The following is a 24,590-nucleotide window of genomic DNA, read 5'->3' as shown; positions in this document are numbered from 1 at the left end:
TTATATCAGTAGTAGCAATGCAAAATATACATTATTAAAAAGTGAACATTAGTGACAATAGTTCCCTCCAGTGAGGACTGGACACTTGAAATTTATCTATATGCATAGCAAAACCTGTAAGACTCTGACCTTCCCCAAAATAACAGTTTACTAAAGTGCCATAATGGCAAACTTGTAATTAATAGATAGATCAATATATTACTCATGCTCCTCCCAGTACAGGTATTTGGTACCTCTGATGTATCCGTTGCTGAAGTTCAGTACTGTCTGTAACAATTTATTTTCAGTTGAACAACATTTCCTTATTTTACCATAGGCATGTATAACATTTTTCTTTTTCATGACAGATACCTTTCCAACTTTATAGCCATATTTTAAACATAACTATTTCTCTTTGGTCCATGCTGTAGTGCAAACTTACACACACACACACATATATATATATATATATATATTTAAAGAGAGAGAGAGTTTAGTTTCCTAAAAAGTAAAACAAACAAAAAAAATCTTGTGAGATAAAATGCATGCTGAAACTGGGTGTTGCAGGGCTCAAGATATATGAGGAAGCATAGTCCATCTGTTAATCTAGATTCTTACTTATTACTGAATATTTCATTAACAGCTCTGTATAGCTGCAAAAGCTATGCTGGGCACTGCATAGAAGACTATAAATGTTTACATGGTCTAAGACTTAGGAATACATAATTCTTGCAAAAACGTTTTATAAATGGGCAGAGGTTGGCTGTTGGTCTGAAATCCTTATACTCCTTGACATTTTTTTTTTTAGAAAGAGGGATTATGATTGTATACCTGAATTTGGTAAGTAATACAACTGAAGTGATTAACAAGTTGAATGTGTGTGAAGGGGGTTTTGCAATATAGGAAGCTATCAGTTTAAGAAAGGCCAGATGCAACTTAGAGAAGGATGAACTGCTTTTCTCACTAATGTGCAGAAGGACTTTTTCAACTTCTTTTTCAATAACTTGCCTAAAGTAGAGTGTTGGGGTGCAAAGATTTAGTGTGGGCAGTTGGAATGATGATGTCATAGAGGGTGGTGAGGAATTATTAAGAATTGTCTGTATTTGTTAAGGAGACAATTTCTGTCTTTTTAAGATTTCAATTAGGAAGTATTTATATCTGGTCATGAAATTTTCATTCTTTGTATCTGACTGTGTGAAGGAAAACTCTGCAGATTCTACAGTACTTCCTGTACATTCTTTTTTCTTTCCATAAGCGTTTTGGGTTGCTGGTACATGCTTCCTGACTATTCCTTATGTATGTCACCTTTGGAAAATTGGTTAATTTCTTTCCTTTTCTTTTTAGGTAATTTAGATGTGGTTGAGCTTTTAATTTCTGTTGTTTTCAGGTTTCCCATGCCTTCTTCCTAACTGCAAAAGTGTTTTCTTTATGTCTAGACTGAGCCATGGGCATTTTTTGGCCTCTCAATCACCATTTGACTATAGGAAGACTGCATCTTTTAAGAAGAAAGGTTTCTCAAGAAAAAAAATTCAAAGCTAAGTTGGAATGAGTAAGGCTAAATATGATATCTGTGTAGATAGATAAAGATTTACATAGATATTTAGATATATACGTTTACTACTGAATTTTCAAATGTGACAATGTCAATAACAAAAATACTACAACAAGAATATAACAAGACAGGAATGCTGAGGACCAGAAAAGAAAGGCATATTGATCATTTTGGGAAAAGTGGGGCATGAATAGCTAGGCTGAAAAGGCTCTAGGGTCATTAGCCTTGTAATTTCCTATGATCCTATGATAACCAAATCCCACAAGAACAAGTGTTAATATGGGTCCAGTGTGGGTGGTAGGTGGGGGTTTGGATATATATATATACATATATATATATATATATATATATATATATATATATATATTGAAATTATAGTAGATCGACAAGCAAAAAAATGGCAAAAAAAATCTGCAATAAAACCACTGTCAACACACAACACTTGTTCTGATACTTAATCTTGGAACATGTTAATACAAGCAATGTTTTTTGCAGAGGCAGGATCCCCTGCAAACCCACTCCCCCTGCTACTTAAAAATATGCACTCCAAGATCAAACAGAACTGCAGAAAGGGCATATTACCCATCCCAGGTATTGCAATGATCTCACATCAAAAGTCGACAGCTTTCCTTTCAACCAAGTTAAACGCACAGGAAAGCTATCGATTTAATCATCAATTGTCTGATTAATTAATCCCGTATCTATCTATCTATCTATCTATCTATCTATCTATCTATCTATCTATCTATCTATCTATCTATCTATCACACACACACACACACACACACACACACACACACATACACACACACACACACACACACACACACACACACACACACACACACACACACACACACACACACACACATATTCACAAACACATGCCTTATATTTCTTGAAAGACTGGGGTAGCCTGAACTACAAATAACAGAAGGCAATAGTTGTTGGTATGTTGTGACATGGGTTCTTTTATATCACAAAGAAGTCTTTCATCATACAATCTTTTAATTAAAAAAATAGTGAAAATTAAACTATAGTACACCGGGACAAACAAAGCAAATCATCCTGTAGCAGCATTCTCTCAGGCAATCTGGAACTTTCAACATCTCTGGGCTATAGTCTAGTGTCAAAGGAGTTAAACATTTTTTTCTAATAAAATTACATTACTCATTATTTTGAAAGAAAACCTAAAATTCCTGGTTTTTGTATCATGGCAATAAGCTGCAACAGGATGTGGGTAATGCCTGCATTTATACACAGCTGGAGTGAATTTGGTCACTCATTTGAAACCACATCAAAGTTCAATAAATCTCTACTTAATTCACACCCTGTCATGAATGTTGCTTGATACAAGACCACATTTTAACAGCACTAGATGAACACCAAGCCACATTTGATATCTGATACCATATGCATAATTCACATTTTTCAAATGGTTCTGCATCAGATATTAAATATTACATATGGTTTGCAGCACATTTTGTTTTAAATCCTACATAATACTATTTGATTTTATGACACTTTACTATAATTTTAGCAGTGGCATTTCCATCATAATGAAGTTGATGAAGTACACTTCATAATAAAGAAAGTTGAAAGAGCAGGGCAGATATGTAAAATAGCATTACTAACTTAGTACATTGTATAAACTAGAGTATGATTCATTTAGCATTTATTAGCTGAAAGTGTGACACTAAAAAAGTCACAAAACAAAATTAGATTTTAATTGGTCTTTTATTATCAAAAATGAATAAACATATCAATAAAATGACATACAGAAGTGGAATGACTTTTCATATATTGCCATTATTGTATGAATAAAATTGGACTTAAGACTATGTGTTATAATTATCTTAAATAAAGCATTTCAGCTGGAGTGCCTTCTGTGCAGAGTCTGCATATTCTCCCTGTGCTCTCATGGGTTTCCTCCAGGTGCTCTGGTTTCCTCCCACATTCCAAAGACATGCAGTAGGTGAATTGGGCACTCTAAATTGACCATAAGTGTGAGCATGTGTGCAAGTGAGTGGTACAAATGAACTATTGTGGCAGGGCTAGCCACCCAGTAGTGTAAACCTTGGCTTGAGATGATTGTCACTGCTGAAGTGACACCCTGACCCCATGTGCAAAATGGGAAAGGGGTTGTGGATGGATGGATGGATGGATTTTGTGTTGCATAGCTTCGTATTATTACCATCATTTTTATAACCATGTTTGGAGCCAGCTGAAGTCTGGGTGTGTCCAAAATATTAACAAGAAGAGGCTACAAAATATTTCTTCACAACAAGGCCACACAATGTATCTGTAAATGAATCAGAGCATGTCCTGACCATACCCTATAACAAATAGTGTCTATTATTGAAATGGTTTGTCTGAAGTCACAGTATGTGATCCTGCAGATATAATTACAAAACTAATTTTCCAGGAAAGGTTAGAAATAGAGATAACTTTGTTATTTTTGTATGTGTGAAGGCAGAGAAGGTTTGTGTCAATGATCTTAACATACTACAAATATTTTTAAGTACTTTGGCTGACTGACTTGGCAGCATCATATGGAACTATATGACATTACTTACTATGCAATACACATGCATGATGGATAACTGTATTTTATTAATCCATATGTTCAGATATAGCACTTTTCAGTTACCAAACCAAGATCCCTCCTCAAGGGAAAGATAGAAAGCAGACATGTAAAAGTCAGTGTTGTATCAGCAGAGTGTTGAGTGTAATCATGAATCTTATACAAAAGTACAGATAACAACTAATTAGGTAGGTAACATTAAAGGCCATGAGATAGCAGTACAGACTATAAGTGCATGTTTTGAACTGAATCACAAGGTATGGGCAAGTAAATTAGCAGTTGAAAACATAACCACATGAATAAATACCAGTGAGGTCTAAGAATATTAAGCAACATAGCCCCATAACTCCAACATAATTCCAACAAAATGTTAAAAAATAGATTATGTGTTAAATATTTGCAATCTATCCACACACTCATCCAGCCATCCATCCATCCATCCATCCATCCATCCATCCATCCATCCATTCACTCATCCATCCTTTCACAGCCCTTTTTTCCCATTTTTACACAGTGGTTAGGGTGTCACTTCAACAGTGATAATCATATACAGCCAATATTCATACTATTGAGTGGTTAGCTGTATGTGAGTACAATGTATACTGTATAATTAGCATAACATTTCAAACAATGACTGCAAGACTCAAATTAGGTGTGTGTGTGTGTGTGTGTGTGTGTGTGTGTGTGTGTGTGTGTGTGTGTGTGTGTGAGTGTGTTGCTCTCTTCAGTTAAGATATCTGGACACCAACTTAAGTAAAGCAGTTTGTCAATGCATATTTTTTGTTAAATACAGATCAGACATTTGAACATCACTAACAGTAACAGTTTGCAAAATGCACTGTATGTTGAATTAAATGCCATTGTGTGTGTGTGTGTGTGTGTGTGTGTGTGTGTGTGTGTGTGTGTGTGTGTGTGTGTGTGTGTGTGTGTATGTGTATGTGTGTGTGTGTAGATTAGATAGATAGATAGATAGATAGATAGATAGATAGATAGATAGACAGACAGACAGACAGATAGATAGATAGATAGATAGATAGATAGATAGATAGACAGATACCACCTTATTTTACTCAAGCAATACAAAATATCTTTGTCACAGAATAAATATCAGATGACTTAAGTTTTAATAGCACTTTACTTCTCATTGTTGAAAGTGGTGTTTATTCCTCCACTTTCATACAGCTTTATTAAATCCAACATATATGCAATCTAAATGTCCATTCTGTACAAGTTCCAAAGTCCTTTTCATTAACGCTTGAACTGTCCAGGCAACATTCACTCTATCACACCCTGTTGAATCCTTTCTAGAGTAGTGATTTCACCCACATTGGCACATGCAGTCTTAGTAGCTAATCAGTATGTTTGTACCACCTCAAAAGAGCATGATGATTACCTTCAAACTCCTCTATACCTTTTGTTAATGTAGATGGTTATATTTCATGATAACCCATCATTGTGGGCATCACAGAGCTTTCCAGAATATCTGACAGTAAGGGCTGGCTGTTCCACTCATGCAATGCTCCAGGACCATAGGATTACTCCTTCAAGTAATTCCTGTAGGGGTATGGAGATATTAATGTTAAAGAGATCTAGAGCAATATTAGTTAAGTGAACTCTATATGATCAAAACAAAGTTGTGTCAATGTCCTTAAATCTTTGTGTCAGAGTACTAAGAGGCCTAAGTAATCATTGAGTCTGAGTATTAGGATGCCTAACTAATCCTTGTGTCCAAATGCTAAGAGACCTACATGATCATTGTGTCAAGTACTAACAGACATAAGTAATCCTTGTGTCTGAGTGCTAGGATGCCTAAGTAATTCTTGTGTCCAAGTGCTAATAGGCCTAAGTAATCCTTGTGTCTGAGTAGTAAGATACCTAAGTTATCCCTTTTTCTCAATTGTTTTTATTGAACTTTTTAACACCAAAACATGAATATATGATGATAGAAATGTTATAAACAAATACACATATCTAAAAGAACAATAATAAACAGCAACTAAAACAACTACTTACAATGGTGTCTACTATAAAACATAGCTTTTTAAACAGAAAAAGAAACATGAAAAAAGTAGATGTTAGTTAATTATTAAAGTTTGTTTATCCAGCAGTTCTTTGAATTTCAACCATATATTATATGAAGAGGTGGTTCTAGATGTTCTTGTTTTTGATCATGATAAGCTGAAGATGACAAACTTAATTTGTCAAGTGTACACATTCCTTCATAGTAGGTGTGGTCTGATTCTTCCAGTTGTTGGTGATTATTATTAAGGGTTGTTATATCTTTAATATTATCAGACAAAACTATCCATAAGTAAGTGATTTTACCATATTTCACAATATATGTATGTAATTTCTCATCTATTGTATTAATATTATAATTAACAGGTAGTATTTTAGTCTTATTCCCATGAAAACTGAGTCCTATTTCTTCTGGAATAGTTCTATTGCTTGGAATACTGCAATAAGACAGCAATTGCATTCTGTCAAAGTTAATAGGATGTCATCTTCAAACAAATGTATTTTCGGGATTAAGTCATCCTTGTGTCTGAGCACTAGGAAGCCTAATTAATCTTTGTGTCTAAACACTAAAAGGCCTAATAAATCCTTATGTCTAAGTACTAAGAGACCTAAGTAATCTTTGTGCCTGAGGTCTAAGTCATGAACCACTCTGGCTATCCTTCTATTAATGCATGTCCTACTTCTTTCAACATCTCATATACTAGCTGCATGATGCTGTAATATGCATTATAACATTTCAGACCAAACTACCACTGACCTGACCCAAAGCAGATCACACAAAGTCATGGATAAGAGCTGTGTTTTGTGACTATCACCCAGGCTTTTATGTAAATGTTGTATAACAATCAGAGGATTGCCACGCTTTCTGACCATTTGATGTATCACAGATGGTAATTGACATCAAACCATTCTGCTTTATCCCTGGCAATGTACCTTCCACTCCCTTTAATCTATTCATATCTAAAGATTTCCTGCCTAACTGTAAACCTTCTGGCTAACAAATGGATATGGGAATAATCAATAAGGAAAAGACCTGTAAAGAGGGGAAAGAGAGAATATATAAGTTAAATGGTTAGTTTATGCATATACGTGCGTGTATGTGTGTGTGTGTGTGTGTGTGTGTGTGTGTGTGTGTGTGTGTGTGTGTGTGTGTGTGTGTGTGTGTGTGTGTGTGTGTAATATGTATATGTATATATATATATATATATATATATATATATATATATATATATATATATCTATATAAGGGTCTACTTCTATATCCCAAAAAGCCACAATACTGAAGACTGGAAGATTGAGATGAGAAGGGCAGAATTCACAATCATGAATCACTTAAGTATTCCCAGGGCAAGTAAACACTTGTCCACAGGGGGATTTATGCCCTTTTTCCACTGTAGTACAATCTTGGAGTTGTGGGGGGGGCAGACCTAGATGGGTTTTTGCTGGTGCTCTTTGAGTTACTCTTGTTTTGGGCAAGTAGTCACCTGCCCTCGGAATATTTACGTGATTTGTGGTTTTGAATTTCACCTTTCTTGTCTTGATTTTCTGGTCTTTGGTACCGTGGCTTTTCAGGATATAGAAGTAGACCCATACATACATATATATATATATATATATATATATATATATATATATATATATACACACACACACACACACACACACACACACACACATGTATGGATGTCATCATTTAATTGAATGACAATTCAAGGAAAACTGTTGAAATCTATATACAATATGTGATGCTGCAGTTTTCTGATTTTAGCAGTAAGAGAATTGTGTTTACAAGAGTATGAAAGGATTGGCAATGGCTGTCATCATGTCATACCCCCAGATCTGTAAAGGTTTGTGCTTGTGCCCCAGCACTGATTCACTTTGTGTAGAGTTTTTTCTTTACTCTAATTTTGTGCAACAGTGAAATTTTATGTATATATAAGTAAGGGGAAGCCCACATGAAGGGGGTGCAGTTGGGATTATCCCCCTGAAAAAAAAAAGTATTTACTTATTTAATGACATTTGTTGTCCAGGGAAGTTCACTGGGTCAGAGGCCCATTTTCAGTGGAGGCCCGGGGAGAAAAGTTCCACAAAATGTATGATACAGAGGTTAAAAAAACATTGAGCATGTGTGTTTACATAGTGCTTAAAAACATCAACAAGGTTAAACACAATAATACAAAAGTCCAAATACAATACAAATAAAATTTCAAAATACAGTAATACGAAAGTCAAAATGTAAGTTCGTAATGAAGTATTTACAGTGTATGAAGGAGGTAGAGATAAGATGAGTATGGTATAGTGTTTAAGGTGGTTTGGACATGATTAGGCAGGGGCAGATTGAATTGTTGAAAGAGTTGTCTTTTAGTGTAGTTTTAAAAGATTTTAAAGCATCTAGTTGAGTGATGTGGGGAGGCAGAGCATTCCAAAGTTTTGCAATGCTGTGAGAGTATACGCATTGACCAACTCTTTTGTTGGTTTGATTACATAACTGGTGCTTATTAGTAGGCCATAGGATACAGGTTGGGATGTATGATTCATAGGTTCATTGGTAGGTACTAGGCTATTAGCCCTAAGGCCTATACAAGCCTAGCCAAAAAAGTACCCTGGCTTTTGCCACCCAAGAAAATTATCTTCCTGTGCCCCTGTCAAGCAGAGCCACAGAAGTAATCCCTGGGGTGAATTTCCTATGTCCCATCCGATCATCAAGATTTTTCTTGAAGAGTGCTAATGAGGAGCTCAGTTTGACATATATAGGTAGTCTGTTCCAGAGTATGGGAAGTCTCTGGGACAGGAATCTATCCCTCCCGCATGTTCTGTTTATTGTGGTGACAAGATTTAGGTCCCTAGAGTGTGTAGCTTGGAGGGATTGGGATTTCTTTAAGTGGAGCATGTCCAACAGCTCTGGGTTTGACATAGCTTTGTATGTTAGGCAGAGATTGCAACTCAGTAGGTGATATGCGACAGAGTAAAGCTGGAGTTTTTTGAGACGGTCTGCGTAGGGCATCTATTTGAGGCCAGTAATCCTCTTTATGAGGTATTTCTGTGGCCTTTCCAGTTGTTGCAGATGTCTTGTGAGGTACATACCAAAAGGGGCGTTGTACTCTATAATGGGTCTAATGAGTGATGAGTAGAGGGGAACAATGACCTCTTTTTTTCTGGATGAGAAACCTTTTGTGATGAGGTGAGCCATGTAGAAGGATTTCCTGACCACTGTGGTGATGCGATTATCAAAGGAGAGATTACTGTCCACCTGTGTCCCAAGGTCTCTTATCACACTTTCAGCGTTAAGTAGACTACAACTTATGTGGTAGTTCATGGATACAGAGTTTTTGCCAAAGGGGATGACAATACACTTTTTGGCATTGAGCTTCAGGCCATGGCTTTGACACCAGGCATCTGTCTCAGTGAGGCCCTTTTGTAGTATGTCCACATCGTTAGGAGTTTCAATTATGGCTCCTAGTTTGCAGTCATCTGAAAACTGTTAGCCAAAGACCTTTTGTGTTAGTCTGTACTTCAGAGAAGTAGATACCAAACAGGAGAGGACACAAGACTGAACCCTGTGGTACTCCACTTGTCACTGGTCTGAAGTCAGATTTGGAGTCTGCTACTTTCACAGTGTGGGTTCTGTCCGTGAGCCAGTTGGCGTCCTATCTTGTGACATAGGGATTTATACCTAGTTTAGTGAGCTTATCTATCATTCCAGAGTGGGGGATGGTGTCGAAAGCCTTGGCGAGATCTAGATAAGCTGTGTGTACTACCTCACCCTCATCTATGGCTTTGGTGACTGCTTCAAAGAAGTCAATCAGGTTTAGGAGACATGATCTGCCTTTTACAAATATGAACTGGGTAGGGTCCAGAGTTTGGAGATTACCATTGTCTTTGTTTATGAGTTCCATGATGATATGTTCCATGGCCTTGCAGACCAGGGTCATCAGCCTAATGGGGCGGTAGTTCCCAGGGTCCATTGTGGCTCCCTCTTTGTGGAGTGGGATAACCATAGTGGTGCACCATTCAGTGGGCACAAAGCCTGAGGTGAGGCTATGACTGAACATGGTACTTAGGTGGGGTGCCAGTTCATTTTGTAGTTCATGTAGAATGCACCCTGGGATATTGTCAGGTCCCATGGATGCTGTGTTCTTGGCTTTGGCGAGTGTATTTTTTACTTGTGCAGCCGTGATTACAGGAACTTTGCATTCTTCTGGTATAGAGATGGGCCCTCTAGGGGGTGAGAAGGGGGTAAAGGTAGCACTGAACCTATCTGCTGGGATGTTGGCAATATCAGCTGGTTCTGTATATTTACTGACATTGTGCTGTAACTTAGAGCAGATCTGAGTGTTGCCATTGAGATTCTCAACATAGCTATAGAATGCTTTGTGGTTGTCTTTAGAGTCAGTGTCAATTTTGTTTTCGTAACTAGCTTTGGAGGATTTTATGAGGGATCTCAGCTTCTTACTGAGGTTGACCATGGAGTTCCTCCAGTCATGGGATTTTACTCTTTTTTGCAACGGTTTCATTCTTCTGTTGTAGAGTTTGTTCATGGCAGAGGACCACCAGATTGGCTTCCTTTTTTTGGAGGATAGCATCTTGGTTCTATTAGGGATAGCATGATTCATGCACTCGTGTAAGTGCTTATAAAGTACATTTGTGTAGGATTCAGCAGTCGTACCTCTATTGTCCGTCTGCATGGGTGTCAGGAAGTTTGCCACTTCTGTCTTAAGAAGTGTGAAGTTGGCTTTGGAGAAGTTTTTTACAGTGGTTTCCCTAATTGGGATGGGGACAGGATGTGGATGTCTAGGGTGATTAGCTTGTGGTCAGATCTGATCAATGAGGAATTGACCTCTGGTGTAGAACACCAGTTGCCCATGCTGGTAATGACCAGGTCTAGGATATTGCTGCCCCTGGTGGGGATGTGAATAAGTTGATCCAAGGCGTTGGAATTTATGAATTCCAGAAAAGTTGAGCAAAAGAGTTGGCACATGAGTAGTTTTCCCAGTTAATGGTGGGGTAGTTGAAATCACCCATTATTAGGGTGTAGGGTTGTACCCTAATACTTTCCAGTGTATCAAGAAATGAGGAGTGGGAATCCTGGGGCATGGTGGGGGCTCTGTAGCAAGCTACAATTTGGATTGCGGTCTTGCCCAGAGTTAGTTGCACTTGGATAATCTCTGATGCATTATACTGTGTGACTAGCCTAGAGGTGTGGATATCCTTAATGAATATGGACACGCCTCCATCTTTAGTGCTTCATTCCAGGTTAAGTGGCCGAAAGATGTGGCATGAATTATAGCCTGGTAATGCAGGGGTGCTCTCTGGAGCTTTGAACCAGGTCTCTGTCACTGCACAGATGTCGATGTTCTCCATTTTAAGGAGTGCCTCGAGTGAGTGAATTTTTAGGTTTAGACTTCTAGCATTGAGATTTTGCTTGCTTGTATCTGTTAAGGTGGTGAATTTGTCATTTGAACCTTGCCTAAAAAAGGCACTATAGGGGTGGCAAGAGCCTTTGCGAGTATCCGGAATCCCAAGGGCGACAGGTGCAGGCCATCTCTAGCAAAGCATCATGGTCTGTCGATCATGTCATCCCAGGCAGACAAATACTGGATCCCCTTAAAATGACACCAGAAGCTTAGCCAATTGTTGAAGTCAAGTCATTTTGTCCTTGTACTGTGGTATCATTCTGGGTGATGGCAGGATGCTACTCAGGGCTAGGGTCATACCTGCCTGGGCGACAAGATCGGAGAGCTCCTCCATGTCTCTTTTCATGTAGTCCAGAGAGGTACGTCTCAGGTCATTCACACCAACATGGACAATGACAGTGTCATATTTGTACTTGTTGTGGGGTGACCTGAGTGCATGCGTTATGTGGCAGATCCTGGCACCGGACAGGCAGCTGACAGTAACTTTCTCCTTGTTTAGCCTGGGGAGTGGAACATCAGTGTGCCTGACTATAGAGTCACCTATGACTAAAGTGTTGGTACGTTGTTATGCCTTATGGGCTGTGGTTGAGTGGTACACTCAGTTTGTGTGCTATGTGTCATTTGGGTTGTGTTTTGTGTGCTATGTGTCATTTGGGTTGTGTTGAGGGGTGGAGTTTGCTTGCATTTCTGCTTTGGAGGTCCCTGATGCTTGGGCAGGTTTTTATTGAGAGGTTCCGTGAATGTAGGTGTGTGTTTTGTGTTTCTATGTGTGTGTTTTGGTGGTGTAGATTTTGAGGGACTATGTGATGAGCATGGTGTGGTGCAAGTGTTAACTTCTCCACTTGACTGTCTAGTCCAGTCTTGGGTGAAGAGAGCTTTGCTTCCAGTTTGGCTATATAAGTGCATCTCTGACAGGTTGTAGTGTTGGATGGTAGAAGGAGAGAGTTGTCTGTGTACATGAGGAAATAGCTGCATTGCTCCAAGATGCCCAGATTCATCAGGTAGACAGGAGAAATCACCGGGAGCTGACCCTTAGACATGCCGAACAGAGTGCTGGGCAGTTGTTAGGTTTGAATATTAGTTTATGAGCAAGAGTTAGTTGGATGTACTGTAGGTAGTGGGGAAATTCAAACCATTTCAATTCAGAGATGGCTTGGCAATGGTGTGAGCTGTGTGTCATTCCTGTGGCATATTTAGCTATTTTGTAATAGCAGGATTGCAGTTTATTGGAGAGGAATCTGTGGAGGTTAGCAAAAATGGGACTTCCATAGAGGAGGTAAGGGATAAGCAGAGTGTTAGCAAGTTTTAATTTAGTTGGGGTATCCATATATAGTTTGTGACGGTAGAGTTTCCCTAGCTTGAAGTGAGTTTTTTTTTTATTATATTAAGAATATGCTGCTCAAAGGTGAGTTTATCATGAATAGTTATGCCTAATAATTTTACTGTCTTCACTATTTCAATTTTTGTGTTGTTTTTTTTGAGAAAATTTTGAAGTCTAAGATAGGAGGTTTTTTTGAGAAAAGCAGGAGTTTGGATTTTTTGGGATTAAGTAATAGTTGTGAATCCTTTAGCTAAGCCTCAATAGATGTAAGGGCATTCTGAGTAGTTTTTTTGGAGATCAGAGAGCTTGGTGGAGGAGGAGATGATGGTTGAATCGTTGGCATACTGAATAAGTATGCTATGTTGGCATGCTTCATGAAGATTATTAGTGAATATATTGAAAAGCAGTGGCCCCAAAATAGATCCTTGTGGGACTCCTGTATTATTGGGGAGATATTCAGATTGTTTGTTTTGCCATCTAACAGACTGTTTTCTATTATTTAGATAGATTGAGAACCATGTTAGGGAGTTTGCAAAACACCCTAGATTTTCTAATTGTTGCAGCAGTTTAGAGTGTGACCTTGTGTTGAAACCCTTGGATAGGTCTAGTAAGATGACTGAGGTAAGTAGGCTTGCATCCAGGGATTTATTTTACAGTATCAGTAAAAGAGAGTATGGCTGTCATAGTGCTATGAGTGGGACAAAATCCATGCTGTGTAGGTGAAAGGTAATTATTATCAGAGATATATTTTAGAAGTTGGGTATGTATACATTTTTATAAAATTTTTGATAATAGAGAGAGTATAGAAACAGGACAATAATTAGATCATGGGTAATTACACCTTTATGTAGTGGAGTAATGATTGATTTTTTTTCTAAAGCTGGGGGACATAAGACTGAGATGGGGTAATTAATGAGTATACTGAATGGGTATGCTATAGCTTCATCGGCGAGTTGTCGATATTTAGATGGAAAACTGTCTGAGGAGAGGGAGCAGGGTTTTAGTTTGTTGAGAAGTTTGTCCACTAGTGAGGAGGGTACTAGCTGCATACAGAAAAGAGGAGTAGAAGGAGCAATAGGAGATGTGTTGCTGGTGGACAAAGGACGAGAGCTGTGGTTGTCCTGGGTGAGATTTGAAGAGCTTGGTGGTTTATGACAGTTAGGGTCAGTTTTAGGAGAGGATTTTTTTTAGTAGATTTAGGATGGTATTTATAAAGTGAGAGTTAAATAAATTAGCAATTTTTCATGGGTCTTTGTCAGGATAAGGTGATGGGTTCTATGAGTTTCCAGGATTGAGGAGGAAGGAAACAGGTTTCCAGAACTTTTTTGGGTTGTGTTTTTGACCAGATAGTTGGTAGAAAAATATTTTTTATTATCGTTGATTACTAATTTTTTGGTTTTATTTCTGAGTTGCTTGTATTGTTGCCTGCATATGTCATTTGGCAAGAGTGAAAGGGAAGGCCTACAAGAGGATAGTGAGACCAGCTATGTTATATGGGTTGGAGACAGTGGTATTGACAAAAAGACAGGAGTCAGAGCTGGAGGTAGCAGAGTTAAAGATGTTAAGATTTGCATTGGGTGTGACGAGGATGGACAGGATTAATAATCAGTTTATTAGAGGGTCAGCTCAGGTTGGATGGTTTGGAGACAAAGCCAGAGAGGCAAGATTGCATTGGTTTGGACATGTGGTGAGGAGGGATGCTGGGTATATTAGGAAAAGGATGCTAACGATGGAGCTGACACGTAAGAGGAAAGAGGAATGCCTAAGATAAAGTTTATGGATGTGGTGAAAGAGGGCATGAAGGTTGTTGTTGTGACAGAGCAAGATGCAGAGGACAGGAAGAAATGGAAACAGATGATCCACTGTGGTAACCCCTAACGGAAACAGCCAAAAGAAGAAGAAGAAGAAGAAGAAGAAGAAGAAGATTTCTGAGTTGCTTGTAAGTAATTTAATTTAGTAGAGTCTTGTTTTTATGCCATTCTTTTCATGCATGATCTTTAGAAAGGAGAGCGTGTTTAGTATATTTTGCTGGCCAAGGGGCATGATTTTGTTTTATCTTTTTGATGCAAATCGGGGCTAAGCTATCAAGTGTATTGAAAAATAGCTTATTGAAATAATTAACAGCATCATCCAGTGGTAATATTTTTAGATGGATCAAATACAAGCCTTTAGGGTATGTTGGTTGAAGTTCTTAAGGTTTCTGGATGTTCTATAGGAGTGGGTTTTGGGGATTTGAGTTTGTGTTCTGTGGGTGAAGACTGGCAGGTGGTCACTTAAGGGATTAGGAAGGGTACTACTATTGGAGTATTTATGAGGGTGAATGACTAGTGTCCAGGCTAAGGTTGATTCTGTTTGGGTAGCTTCAGTATGAGTAGGACTTGTAATAAGCTATGTAAAACTGTGCAGGTTAATACTATTTGTAGGGGACTTAGAGATTAAGTTTTACCAACTGATATTTGTGTCACCCAGAATGATAGTTTCATGGGAGATATTGTGATTAGCCCAGGAAAGAAAATCTTCCAGGATAGGGATATTCTGGTCGGGGGGGGGGGGGCTTATAGCACTGCAATAAATAGTTGCTCGCTACTATTAATATGAAAGGTTGATCAAAGTAATTTGATGTTTTCAAAGGAAGGGACTGGGTTTTGCCAGATAGTAATGGTGTACAAGTCACAATATATTAAAGCTACACCTCATCCTTTTTTGTGGAGTCTACCATTGCAAAGGATATTGTATCAGGTAGGAGAACTTCAGTGTCAGATATGTGTGGTTTTAACCAGGTTTCTCTTACTGCCATAATATCTAGGATGTATTGGTAGAGCCAGGATTGGAATTCAGTGATTTTATTGCAAATGCTACATACCTTTAGAGTTATTATATATAGGTCATGGTTTGTAGGCTGTCGGGTGGATGATGGTAGGTTGTTGGGACCAGGGTTTGGATGAATATGGTATATTTCTTGTGTAGAATATTTTCTATGAGTTGTGGTTGAATGAAATGTGTTTTCGGTAAACTGAGTTTGACCAGCAATTAAAAGAGCATTCAATAAAATGACAAGTGCACACAGACAGAAACACACACACACACACACACACACACACACACACACACACACACACACACACACACACACACATACATATATGTACATATATGCATGCGCACATACACACACTCACACACACACACACACACACACACACACTGTTCCCCACCACTTTCTCTTTTTCTTTACTTTTTCCCTTTACCTAAGATTGCTCTACACCTGTAGAGTTTATTTTGTTTTGCCTGTATAACTATAACTATATATATATATATATATATATATATATATATATATATATATATATATATATATATATATATATATATATATATATGTATATATATATAACTATATATCACCCATGGGAGTAGTTTACACATTTTGGTCTTATAACATAAAATGTCTACCTGATGTAAATTAAGTAAGTAGTACTCTCCTACCCCTCTTTATTACCTCAGTGGAGGTTCCTGCCTCACCTATTTAAGTAGCCTGCCAGTCTGGAGTAAATGATGTGAATACCTAGAAGGATCAATACCCTACAACTGAAGGGTCATCTTATGCTTGACTTCTGCTTGTTGAGCTGTTATGACTGACCCCCGTACACCAAAAAACAGATCTAAGATCCTCTTGGCTGACTAAAGTGTAGAAAAGGCTATACAAGCGTTCCACTTGGCAGATTAGTTTGTCCTTTCATTGTTATAGTAATATTTGTGACCTTTACCCAACTATTTATTTTTAGATGGCAAACCCACAGCAAAATGTTAGATGCTTTGAAGGTAAAATCTCTCTAAAATAGAATGCCCCCTTCTGAGCCTGCCTTTTACTGTATGCTGCTGGTTCACTGTCTCAGAGACCCCTATAATAAAGGAGCAAGAAATGACTGACCCACAATACACAATCATGATATTAACATGCAATGGCATTCAGACTGCTCTTTAAGAGAAGGCAGTTAGAGTTATCTCAAAGTTAGTTATCTGTCCTGAGTACTGAACCTAAGCCTGCCCAGACCTTTAGCATCCTAGCAAGCATCCAGTCTTTTCTACAGTCCTATAAATTGCTCACCTTCAGCATCCACCTGATGGCTGTTAAATTGCAAGAAAGCTGCTGCTACTGCTTCAACCTCCTCTATCCTGTGCACCAGATATGCCCTGAACAGGTTCACTGGTAATGTCCTGTATCATAAAGGAAGTTGAATCATAAAGGCCATGAAGACATAATATGCCTTGATGCAAGCTTTTCTAGTGTTTGAAACCCATGATTCTTGCATGACTCAGTTTGCTGGCACAGTCCACAGTTACAAACTGCTGCTGGATTTATGTCCGGCTCTTCTGTAACTTCTGGTCCCAGTGATCTCAACCTGCAAAATTGCTGCTGAGAAAGAGAGATGGTTCAGCAAAGTCATTATGTTGACTTGGAAGATAAAAAGCAGAAAAAGACATATTGCTCTGCAGAGTATGTGAAACAACATTCCTAAGCAGCATGTAGACCCTACTGGATATAGCATATCTCCTGACAACAGTTGCTATTACTGCCTGCTTCCCTGAATGAAACTTTTCCTGCAGTTGTTGAGATTAGTCTGCAAAACCTTCAAAGATACCCAAATGCATGTCAGCTTCAGCAAAGTAATGCCCTTGCTGATTACTCCCCCACTCCTGCAGCAAAATTGTCAAGAAACACCCTCCATGCAAAGTAACATCCCATCCTCAGAGGACCTGCTGCATCCATGTACAGCTCATTGGTAATCCAGACAAACAACAAAAAGATACCACCATTAAAGTATTGCAGAAATTGTAACAGCAGCTGATATTTGAATATTGCACAAGTAGGCCTGGGGTCTAATGAATGTCCAGCCAAGTGTCTCTGCCCCATAGGCAATGTTATGTAGGCCCAGTAGCTCCATAACCTCTCCAATTCTGACCTTTCTTCTTTGTGTAAGTGTTAGTTTATCTTACAAAAAGTGGCACTTGTCATCCAGCAGGAGAAAGGTTTGCTGAGAGGTATGAATTGCTAACTAAAGGGATGAAATGGTTGTGCCCTTGCAAATGGCTTGCAATTCATTATGCACCCCTGAAAGGAGATGAGCCTTGATCCTTAATATTCCCCTGGTGGGTGGTCTGTCTGCTTTGTGCCCTGACACATCCCAGACTGCTTTGCCCTTACTAAAAGCAAGCTGATGGATGCCTCCTCCCCATTAGTACAAGTATAAATGGGAACATGTCTAAGTTGTCCAGTGACTTTTGCCTGCATTAAAATGTTATTTTATTCCACTAGCTCTTGGTGTGACCATCTAGAATCTGTCCATCACACCCAGACAGGTGTCCATGTGCTTGGAATCCTAACTCAAGGAGTTATGCATAGGTTTAAGTATAAAAAACCTTTGGTCATAAAACCACTATGACATGCCCTCCTTAATTTCTTGGCCTGTATGAGAAACATGAAGTAAGTAAGCATATAAAGGACCTGCAGGGTGTCCTTCTTTAGATTTACTGCTCTATGGCACATAAACACATCCACCCAGTTCTGAAGATCATTTTTCCTAAGAGCTATCCAAAATCTTTTACATACATGTAACATCTACCAAACTGAAAACATCAACAAATTCACCCTTCTAGATCTTTTCTTAATTCATAAAGGAACATTGATAGTGAGGTAAAGACAGCTCATCAAAATTACAATGTCTGAGCTTGCTTGTTGACTAGCTGACACCAAAGCATTATTAGTAGGGCAAGTGCTTAGCTGCTATACCCCCAGGCTCCTACATGGGAAATATATTGGACAAATCTTCCTCAGCCCCTACTACAGCTGAACATTTTTCCACTGGTGTGGCTTTCCTGAAGTTCATCCTAAGGCTTAAATCCCCATTGCCTTTAAATTCCTGCTGGACATTCCAGCCCACACTGGATAAAGAGTCTAAGAAATAATTGACACATTCCTTTGAGCATTGAACTGGTACCTGTTCACCCCCAAAACTTTAGATTCTAGAATGTTACCTGGCTGTGAAATCATGGGGTCTGCAACAAAATCAGTGTGCAAAGCAGTCACTGCCCTTAAGGCCAAATACAACACCAAACATACTTGTCATAGGTGACTCCATAGTCAGACACACTGACGTCCCGCTCACCAGACTGAGTAAGGAGAAGGTCACAGTAAGCTGCCTGTCGGGCGCTAGAATCTGCCACATAACACAAGCACTCAGGTCTCTCAACAGCAGGTACAAGTACGACTCAGTCATTGTCCATGCTGGTGTCAACGACCTGAGACGTACCTCCTTGGACTACATGAAAAGAGACATTGAGGAGCTCTCTGATTATGTAGCCCAGGCAGATATGACCCTGACCTTGAGCAGTATCCTACCTTCACCTAGAATGATGCCACAATACAGTGATAAGATGATCAGCTTTAATAATTGGCTTAAATTCTGGTGTCATTCAAAGGGGATCCAATGTCTGTCTGCCTGGGATGACATGCTGGACAAGCCACGCTGCTTCGCAAGGGATGGCTTGCACCTGTCACCCCTAGGCTTCCGGATATTGGCAAAGGCTCTTGCCACCCCATAGTGCCTTTTTTAGGCAAGGCTCAAATTCTAAACCTACCACCCTAGAACACAAAAAAGTAAAAAAAACTAAGGGTAATGCTGCTCAATGCCAGAAGTCTCAATCTCAAGATGCACGCACTCGAGGCCCTTCTCAGTATGGAGAACATCGATGTCTGTGCTGTGACAGAAACCTGGTTCAAGGCTCCTGAGAGCACCCCAGCACTAGCAGGTTTCACCTCATATCATGCGTTCCGACCCCAAAATCCGGACAACACCAAGAAAGGAGGGGGGGGGTGTCGATATTCATAAAGGACACCCACACCTCAAGGTTGGTGGCAACGCACAATGCATCGGAGACCATCCAGGTGCAATTAACCATAGGCAAGACTGCTCTGCAATTTGTAGCATGTTACAGGCCACCCTCTCAAACTCAGGAACCTCACATGGCCTTCCTGAAAACAATGGAGGTTATAAATGTATCTCCAAACACCATCATACTAGGTGACTTCAACTACCCTAATATAGACTGGGAACACTACTCAAGCCCAAACACTCTAGCCCAAAGGTTCCTGGAGTTCATAAACTCAAATGCCATGGAACAACTAGTCACCATCCCCACAAGAGGAGAAAACATACTTGATCTCATCATCACGAACATGGGATCACAATGTTCAACACCGGAAGTATACCCCTCACTGGTGAGATCAGATCATAAACTAATCTCGCTGGAGGTCCTCATCCCGCCCCACCTGAAATAAAAAGACCACAGTGAAAAACTTCTCAAAAGCCGACTTCACACTTCTAAAAACTAGTGTGGTCTCCTTTAAGGCCCCTGAGCCAGTGGTAAACATTACTCAAACCGCTGAATCACTTACAAATGCCTTCTACCAGCACCTACAGGACTGCATGGATCAGGCAATCCCAAACAAAACTAAGACTCTTTGTACCAAAGGCAAGCGTCCAGTCTGGTGGACCCCAGCCATAAACAAGCTCTACAACAAAAGGAGGAAGCTACTACAAGATAGAGCAAAATCCTTGAAAGGTAAGACACCTTTGATCATTACAAGTAAAAAACTAAGAGCTCTCATAAAATCATCCAAGGCAAATTTTGAGAGCAAAATCGCCAAGGACTCAAAAGACAATCATAAGGCCTTCTTTAGCTATGTTAGAAACCTAGGAGGAAACTCCCAGATATGCTCAGAATTAGTTCAAAATGATGTGAAGATTACTGAACCTACACACATTGCCAACATACTGGCTGACAGGTTCAGTGCAAACTTCTCCCCTCCCCCCCAAAAGGAGAGATATCTATACCAGAAGATTGTAGCCCCCCAAACATCTCCAACGCCCAGGTGAGAACTGCTCTCTCCAAAGCAAAAAACACAGCATCCATGGAACTGGATGGTGTCCCCAGCTGTGTGCTCCACGAACTCAATGAGGAATTAAACCCGCAGTTAGGACAGCTGTTTAATCTTAGCCTCACCTCAGGATACGTACCCAAGGAGTGGCGCACGGCGACTGTGGTCCCACTTCACAAGGGCGGTGCCTCCACTGACCCTGGAAATTACCGTCCCATTAGCTTGACAAGCCTTATCTGCAAAGCCATGGAGAGGATCATAATGGAACTCATAAATAAAGACATAGGGAACTTGCAGACTTTGGATCCAACCCAGTTTGGCTTTGTCAAAGGCAGATCATGCCTTTTAAACTTGGTTGACTTTTTCGAGACAGTCACCAAGACCATCGATGAGGGAAAGGCAGTCCATACAGTCTACCTTGACCTGGCAAAGGCCTTCGACACAATACCGCACTCAGGTATCATCAAAAAACTCATCAGCTTGAATGTAAACCCATACATCACAAGATGGGTTGCAAACTGGCTAAGTGACAGAACCCACAGGGTCAGAGTTGCTGGAGCCATGTCAGACTCAAAGCCTGTCACAAGTGGTGTCCCACAGGGCTCAGTCCTGGGTCCACTCTTGTTCGGCATCTACTTTTCTGAAGTACAAGCAAACACAGGAGGGTTATGGCTGACAAAGTTTGCAGATGACTGCAAACTGGGCCATAGTCGAAAACACATCTGACACAGATATCCTTCAGAAGGGCCTCACAGAAACGGATAACTGGTGCCAGAGCCATGGCCTAAAGTTAAATGCCAAGAAATGCATAGTCATACCCTTCGGGAAAAACAAGGTTACCCCTAGCTACCATATAGGTGGCAATCCACTGAGCACAGAAGAAGTCATCGGGATCTGGGGACCCAGGTTGACAGTAGCCTTCGCTTGACACTCATGTTGCTAAAGTGGTTAGGAAAACCTTCTACATTGCCCACCTGATCATGAAGGGATTCACATCTAGATCAAGGGAGGTCATCGTCCCCTGTACTCATCACTCATTAGACCTATGATTGAGTACAATGCCCCATTCGGAAAGTATCTGACCCGACACCTGCAGCAGCTGGAAAGGCCCCAAAGTTCCTCACCAAAAGGATAAAGGGTCTCAAAAATATGTCTTATGCTGCCCGACTGAAAGAACTCCAGCTCTATTCAGTCTCATACCGCTTGCTCAGAGGTGACCTGTGCCTGACATATAAGGCCATGTCAAACCCTGATTTGATGAATATGCTTCACCTCAAAAAATCTAGATCCCTCAGAACCACAAGGGCGGGAGACTTAAACCTTGACACGGTTATTAATAGAACGTGCTGGAGGGACAGATTCATCACCCAGGGACTCCCTATGCTGTGGAACAAAATCCCGGTACATGAGAGGCAGAGCACCTCGCTGGCCTTGTTCAAGAGGAATCTTGAGCAATGGATGGGGGATCGCAGATCTACCCCAGGGATTACTTCAGTGTCACTGCTTGACAGAGGCACAGCAAAATAATAGGTATAGTTTTATTCAAACTAAAGGGGTGGCGAAAGCCAAATAACTATGGGCTAGGCTTATAAATGCCCTTGGGCAGATAGCCTAGTATGAACCTATGAACCTATGAACCTATGAACCTATGATCCTCTGTGTTATTAACTGCAGATGACTCCTGTTTTGCACAACACTTGGCTCTCTTCTGTTAACTCCATCTGCTGGCTCTTCGCTAGGATGTGTTTTGGTTCACTAACTCCTCTGAAAATATAGTTCTAAACTCTTCCTCTCCTATGAATCATCACCACTTCTCATAATTTCCTCAAGGAAAGCAGCAATCTGCACCATTAGTATGCTTCTTCGTCATGTTATTTATTCAACATAAGCATTCTAACAAAAGAAATGGCCTGTGTTAATCCTCCAATCATACATGGCAGTTGCCTTGCCTATTGATCAGTCTGCCTATTTCTACCCTTAGCACTATTTCACATGTGACTTGTGTATATATCTTGTTTGTCTGCCATCTTACATTATGACCAGTTCATTCCACAGGACTATGAAACTCTAATTTACCATCATCCTTTGCATCTTTGTGCGACTTGTATTTTCCCCACATCCTTGTTTCCTTTGTTCCTCCTCTTTCTTTTTGCTTCTTTTGCTATTTATTTAGGTATTTATTTATTTATTTATTTATTTATTTATTTATTTTTGCTCTGTTTTACTTACATCTTCTGTCCATAGGCATCTAACCCTCTTTGATCGATTTCCTTGCCCGCCTTTTGTAGTTGTTTTATATATGTATACATATGCATGCATATACATATATATATATGTGTGTGTGTGTGTGTGTGTGTGTGTGTGTGTGTGTGTGTGTGTGTGTGTGTGTGTGTGTATATATATATATATATATATATGTAATATATACATATATAAATATATATATATATATATATATATATATATATATATATATATATCTATAAAATTATATGAATATATATATGGGTTCACTTTATAACATCAAAATACTGAAATGTCGAATTTCAGTATCTCGAAGCTATAAAGTCGAATGTTAAAAATAGTGAACGTTCATAATCGCGAATTTGACGTATGTCGAAAATATGTCGAATTTGCGGTTATGAAGTTGCACTACGTAATGTCCGGGTTTGTGTTTTGCTGGTGCGCGGTACAGTGTTTGGATGTAGGTGTTATGTCAGGTAAGTGAGTGTTTTGTAAGGCATTTGAGTGGGAGTTAGAGTGTGTGTGAGGGATCGAAGAATGTGTGTGTGTGAGTGAGCTTTTGCGTTGTGTTTGTGCGATCTCAGAGTTAGTATATATAAGTAGGGGGGTGTGGGGGGTGCAGGGGCTTGCCCCTGCTTATGTGTGTGAATTGTGTATGTGTGTTGTTTTTTGTTTATGTTGTGATGTGGGTGTTGTGTTGTATGTTTAGTGTAGTGTGTGCGGTGTTTTTGGTTATGTGGTTTCGCGGTTTTTCTTTGTCGGTGTTTTGCGGATTCGGTTTTATAGTGTTGAGATACTGAAATTCGATATTTCAGCATTTCGAGGTTATAAAGTGAATCTATATCTATATATATATATATATATATATATATATATATATATATATATATGGATTCCATACACTAGATCGAATTTTTGCTAATTCGAAATAGTGCATGGAATGCTCACTGCAGCAAAAGTGCACTTAATCGAAAGTGCACTTACACGAAGTTCAGTACAACAAACGGGTGTTCTACTGACCTTCCGTGCATTACTCACGGACCTTAGGGTTAGTGGCACCCAACTTGTTGTGGCTAGGAATACACTGCAAGAATCTTATATGATGCTGCATCTCTGAAGCACCCTTTCCTTCATTATGACTTTCAAGTTGCTACCAGTGATCACACACACACACACACACACACACACACACACACACACACACACACACACACACACACACACACAAACACACACATCAGTCTAGCTATATAGGTGTGTATGTAGTGTAGTATATATATATATATATATATATATATATATATATATATATATATATATATATATATATATATATATACATATCTATACATAATTTTGATGAAAAAGGGAAGGCGGGCACAATGTGCCTAATACATTTTAATAAATTGTTCATAAGCACCTCTGAAATGTCCAGATGACATACATAAAATATTGTTATCTCTTGGTATCAAGTTCACTTGCCTCCCTTCCCCCGTCACTACCTCTCTTAAAAGATGGCACTGAATGATGGTGTTTCA

This window comes from Protopterus annectens, chromosome 6.part0 (genome assembly GCF_019279795.1).
Source record: "Protopterus annectens isolate FY-2018-M chromosome 6.part0, PAN1.0, whole genome shotgun sequence".
NCBI classification, from domain to species: Eukaryota; Metazoa; Chordata; order Ceratodontiformes; family Protopteridae; genus Protopterus; species Protopterus annectens.
The sequence above is the reverse complement of the archived record's forward strand: the minus strand, read 5'-3'. Positions refer to the sequence as shown.